This window comes from Procambarus clarkii, chromosome 42, assembly GCF_040958095.1.
Source record: "Procambarus clarkii isolate CNS0578487 chromosome 42, FALCON_Pclarkii_2.0, whole genome shotgun sequence".
NCBI lineage: Eukaryota > Metazoa > Arthropoda > Malacostraca > Decapoda > Cambaridae > Procambarus > Procambarus clarkii.
Genome location: NC_091191.1, coordinates 1,272,374 through 1,278,480, shown reverse-complemented (window position 1 = coordinate 1,278,480; position 6,107 = coordinate 1,272,374). Strand labels below are relative to the sequence as shown.

At 47.6% G+C, this 6,107-nt stretch overlaps 1 protein-coding gene and 1 non-coding gene across 2 annotated transcripts in view; one reads left to right on the top strand and one right to left on the bottom strand.

Moving 5' to 3' along the window:
• Window positions 1–6,107, bottom strand: part of LOC138373334 (uncharacterized) — a 77,024-nt gene that overhangs the window by 19,523 nt on the left and 51,394 nt on the right. The gene's annotated exons all lie outside the window — the stretch shown is intronic.
• LOC138373625 (5S ribosomal RNA) lies at window positions 3,385–3,503 on the top strand. The gene has a single exon (XR_011231280.1). It is a non-coding gene; the product is annotated as a 5S ribosomal RNA (ribosomal RNA).

Here is a 6,107-nt window from a genome sequence, read left to right as displayed (position 1 = left end):
ATGTATTTATATATATACAAGAGTTTTTACATTCTTGTACATATTTGCCTTAGAGCAGGCGATGAGTCACAATAACGTGGCTAAAGTATGTTGACCAGACCACACACTAGAATGGTGAAGGGACGACGACGTTTCGGTCCGTCCTGGACCATTCTCAAGTCGATTGAATCGACACAATTCAATCTTGAAACACAATCGACTTGAGAGTGGTCCAGGACGGACCGAAACGTCGTCGTCCCTTCACCTTCTAGTGTGTTATTTGGTCACCAGACGAGGCAGTACCGCGGTGACTGAGCGAGGCTGCAGAAATCTTACATAAGAAAGGGGCTTTATTTGATAACATCCGGAAATGGGAAGGGGGGTAAAGTACCAAGCCATTACGACTATATAGCACTGGGAAGGGGTCAGGATAAGGATTTGGGATGGGACGGGGGGAGAAAGGAAGGAATGGTGCCCCCCAACCACTTGGTGGACGGTCGGGGGATTGAACGCCGACCTGCATGAAGCGAGACCGTCGCTCTACCGTCCAGCTCAAGTGGTTGGACACTATTGTAAATCTGGCGGATGACTGTGATAAGGGTGGGGGTGGGGGGGGGGGGAGGAAACCAGGGGGACCCGAAAGGGGCCGGATTTACATAAATCACTTTCAATAGGGGAGTAAGATTTTACACACACACACACACACACACACACACACACACACACACACACACACACACACACACACACACAAGGAAGTGACACACACGACAAGGAAGTGTGTGAGGAACTGAATAAGAAATTCCAGGAGGTCTTCACCTTGGAGCAAGGAGAAATCCCAGAGATAAGAGAGGGAATAGCTAACCAGGAACCACTGGAAGAGTTTGAGATTACCAGCGGGGAAGTAAGGAAGTGTTTACTAGAATTGGATGTGACAAAGGCTATAGGTCCAGATGGAATCTCCCCTTGGATACTAAAGGAAGGAGCAGAAGAACTGTGCCTCCCGCTCTCCATGGTGTATAACAAATCACTGGCAACAGGGGAACTGCCAGAAATTTGGAAAGCAGCTAACGTAGTCCCGATATACAAGAAAGGGGATAGACAGGAGGCACTGAATTACAGACCAGTGTCCCTAACCTGCATACCATGCAAGTTGATGGAGAAGATTGTGCGAAGAAAGCTAGTGGAACATCTGGAGCGAAAGAACATTGTAACACAGCATCAACATGGATTCAGGGATGGCAGGTCCTGCCTCACAGGGTTACTTGAATTCTACGACCAGGCAACAAAAATAAGGCAAGAAAGAGAAGGGTGGGCAGACTGCATATTTTTGGATTGTCAGAAAGCCTTTGACACAGTGCCACACAAGAGGCTAGTGAAAAAACTGGAGATGCAGGCTGGAGTGAAAGGGAAGGTACTCCGTTGGATACAGGAATACCTAAGTAACAGGAGACAACGAGTCAGTGTGAGGGGTGAGGTCTCAGATTGGCGAGACGTTACGAGTGGAGTACCGCAGGGGTCAGTCCTTGGACCTATACTGTTTCTGATATATGTAAATGATCTTCGAGAGGGTATAGAATCGTTTCTCTCAATGTTTGCCGATGATGGTAAAATTATGAGGAGGATTGAAACTGAGGACGATAGTAGGAGGCTACAAGATGACCTAGACAGACTGAGTGAATGGTCCAACAAATGGCTGTTGAAGTTCAACCCGAGTAAATGCAAAGTAATGAAACTAGGTGGTGGAAATAGGAGGCCAAACACAGGATACAGAATAGGAGATGAAGTACTTAATGAAACGAACAGAGAGAAAGATCTAGGAGTTGATATCACACCAAACCTGTCTCCTGAAGCCCACATAAAAAGAATAACGTCTGCGGCATATGCGAGGCTGGCTAACATCAGAACAGCGTTCAGGAACCTGTGTAAGGAATCATTCAGAATCTTGTACACCACATATGTAAGACCAATCCTGGAGTATGCGGCCCCAGCATGGAGCCCGTACCTTGTCAAGCACAAGACGAAGCTGGAAAAAGTCCAAAGGTATGCCACTAGACTAGTCCCAGAACTAAGAGGCATGAGTTACGAGGAAAGGCTGCGGGAAATGCACCTTACGACACTGGAAGACAGAAGAGTAAGGGGAGACATGATCACAACCTACAAAATCCCCAGAGGAATCGACAGGGTAAACAAGGAGAAACTATTCAACACTGGTGGGACGCGAACAAGGGGACACAGGTGGAAACTGAGTACTCACATGAGCCACAGAGACGTTAGAAGGAACTTTTTCAGTGTCAGTGTAGTTAACGGATGGAATGCATTAGGCAGTGATGTGGTGGAGGCTGACTTCATACACAGTTTTAAATATAGATATGATAGAGCCCAGTAGGCTCAGGAATCTGTATACCAGTTGATTGACAGTTGAGAGGCGGGACCAAAGAGCCAAAGCTCAACCCCCGCAAGCACAAATAGGTGAGTACACACACACACACACTTGTACCTGTTGATTGACGGTTGAGAGGCGGGACCAAAGAACCAGAGCTCAACCCCCGCAAGCACAATTAGGTGAGTACAATTACGTGAGTACACACACACACACACACACACACACACACACACACACACACACACACACACACACACACACACAAATGTGTGTGTGTGTGAGAAAGTTTCCGCAGAGATATTAGAAAGAACTTTTTTAGTGTCAGAGTGGTTGACAAATGGAATGCATTAGGCAGTGATGTGGTGGAGACTGACTCCATACACAGTTTCAAGTGTAGATATGATAGAGCCCAGTAAGCTCAGGAATCTGGACACCTGTTGATTGACGGTTGAGAGGCGGGACCAAAGAGCCAGAGCTCAACCCCCGCAAACACAACTAGGTGAGTACAACTAGGTAAGTATACACACACACACACATTGGGGTCCTGGTAGCCTGGTGGATAGCGCGCAAGACTCGTAATTCTGTGGCGCGGGTTCGATTCCTGCACGAGGCAGAAACAAATGGGTAAAGTTTCTTTCACCCTGAATGTTCCTGTTACCTAGTAGTAAATAGGTACCATGGAGTTAGTCAGCTGTCACGGGCTGCTTCCTGGGGTGTGTGTGGTGTGGAAAAAAAAGTAGTTAGTAAACAGTTGATTGACAGTTGAGAGGCGGGCCGAAAGAGCAAATCTCAACCCCCGCAAACACAACTAGGTGAATACACACACACACACACACACACACACACACACACACACACACACACACACACACACACACACACACACACACACACACACACACACGCACACACACGCACACACACACACACACACACACACACACACACACACACACGCACACACACGCACACACACACACACACACACACACACACACGCCAACACGCCAACGTGTTATGCCAACGGCCATACCACGTTGGGAACACCGCTTCTCGTCCGATCAGCGAAGTTAAGCAACGTTGGGTTTGGTTAGTACTTGGATGGGTGACCGCCTGGGAACACCAAATGCTGTTGGCAATAATGTTTTCCCCAAGCCCTCCCCACTTTATTGCCCCCCCAAAACCCACCCCCCAACCCTCCCCCCCTCACCCACTCCCCCTACCCTCCCCCTCCCCCCCTCACCCACTCCCCCTACCCTCCCCCTCTCCCCCTCACCCACTCCCCCTACCCTCCCCCTCCCCCCTACCCCCCCAAGCCCTTCCTCCTCCACCAGTCTCCCCATACCAGATCCTCCCAGCTCCCGCTCACCCCAGACCCCACAGGTCCTCCCCAGAGGAGAAGCAGAAGAGAGTTAGTTTCAGGGCAATGTACTCGAACATAGATGGGATCACAAGCAAGGCAAGTGAACTAAGGGAAAGAGCACAAGAAGTGAACCCAGATGTAATTGGACTCACTGAAACAAAACTCTCTGGAATCATAACGAATGCCGTGTTTCCCCAGGAGTACACAATAATAAGGAAAGAGAGGGAAGGTAGGGGAGGAGGAGGAGTGGCCCTACTCATGAGAAAGGAATGGTGTTTTAAGGAGATGGCTATCCCGGGCTGTGAGGGTTTCAGAGACTACATAGCAGGCACCATGACAATGGGAGGACCAAGGATAGTAGTAGCAGTAATATATAATCCTCCACCAAATGACAAAAGACTCAGTCAAGAGTACGAAAGCAACAACATGGCAGTTAACACTATAATTGAGAGGGCAGCCTCTTCTGCCTGTAGAAATAGATCCCACCTGCTCATCATGGGGGACTTCAATCACGGCAGGATTGATTGGGAGAACAAGGAACCGCATGGAGGCGAGGATACGTGGAGAGCCAAACTACTGGAGGTGGCGACTAGAAACTTCTTAACCCAGCATGTCAGTGAACCCACAAGGATGAGAGGAAATGACGAACCAGCGAGACTCGACCTGGTTTTCACCCTGAACGACTCTGACATAAGAGAAATCAGTTTTGAGGACCCAGTAGGAATGAGCGACCACAGTGTATTGGTGTTTGAGTACCTGATTGAAGAAGGGTTATTGAACTCGAGAAGGGATACCGAAACCAAAAGGTTAGCATACCGAAAGGGAAACTATGAGGAGATAAGAAAATGCCTAGCAGATATAGCATGGGAAACAGAGCTCAGGGAAAAGACGGCCCAAGATATGATGGAATACATCACGCAAAAATGCGAGGATGCAGCAAACAAGTTTGTCCCAGTCCAAAAGGAAAACAGTGAAATGAAGATGAGAAACCCATGGTTTAATCAGAGATGTAGGCTAGCTAAGCAGCAAAGTAAAAGGGCATGGAGAAACTATAGGAATAACAGGACACTGGAGAGCAGAGAAAGATACCAGAATGCCAGGAATGAACATGTTAGGATGAGAAGAGAGGCAGAAAGACAATACGAAAATGACATCGCAAGCAAGGCAAAGACTCAGCCTAAATTGCTGCATAGCCACATCAGGAGAAAAACAACAGTAAAGGAACAGGTTATGAAATTAAGGTTAGGGGCAGAAGGATTCACTACAAACGACAAGGAAGTGTGTGAGGAACTGAATAAGAAATTCCAGGAGGTCTTCACCTTGGAGCAAGGAGAAATCCCAGAGATAAGAGAGGGAATAGCTAACCAGGAACCACTGGAAGAGTTTGAGATTACCAGCGGGGAAGTAAGGAAGTGTTTACTTGAATTGGATGTGACAAAGGCTATAGGTCCAGATGGAATCTCCCCTTGGATACTAAAGGAAGGAGCAGAAGAACTGTGCCTCCCGCTCTCCATGGTGTATAACAAATCACTGGCAACAGGGGAACTGCCAGAAATTTGGAAAGCAGCTAACGTAGTCCCGATATACAAGAAAGGGGATAGACAGGAGGCACTGAATTACAGACCAGTGTCCCTAACCTGCATACCATGCAAGTTGATGGAGAAGATTGTGCGAAGAAAGCTAGTGGAACATCTGGAGCGAAAGAACTTTGTAACACAGCATCAACATGGATTCAGGGATGGCAGGTCCTGCCTCACAGGGTTACTTGAATTCTACGACCAGGCAACAAAAATAAGGCAAGAAAGAGAAGGGTGGGCAGACTGCATATTTTTGGATTGTCAGAAAGCCTTTGACACAGTGCCACACAAGAGGCTAGTGAAAAAAACTGGAGATGCAGGCTGGAGTGAAAGGGAAGGTACTCCGTTAGATACAGAAGTACCTAAGTAACAGGAGACAACGAGTCAGTGTGAGGGGTGAGGTCTCAGATTGGCGAGACGTTACGAGTGGAGTACCGCAGGGGTCAGTCCTTGGACCTATACTGTTTCTGATATATGTAAATGATCTTCGAGAGGGTATAGAATCGTTTCTCTCAATGTTTGCCGATGATGGTAAAATTATGAGGAGGATTGAAACTGAGGACGATAGTAGGAGGCTACAAGATGACCTAGACAGACTGAGTGAATGGTCCAACAAATGGCTGTTGAAGTTCAACCCGAGTAAATGCAAAGTAATGAAACTAGGTGGTGGAAATAGGAGGCCAAACACAGGATACAGAATAGGAGATGAAGTACTTAATGAAACGAACAGAGAGAAAGATCTAGGAGTTGATATCACACCAAACCTGTCTCCTGAAGCCCACATAAAAAGAATAACGTCTGC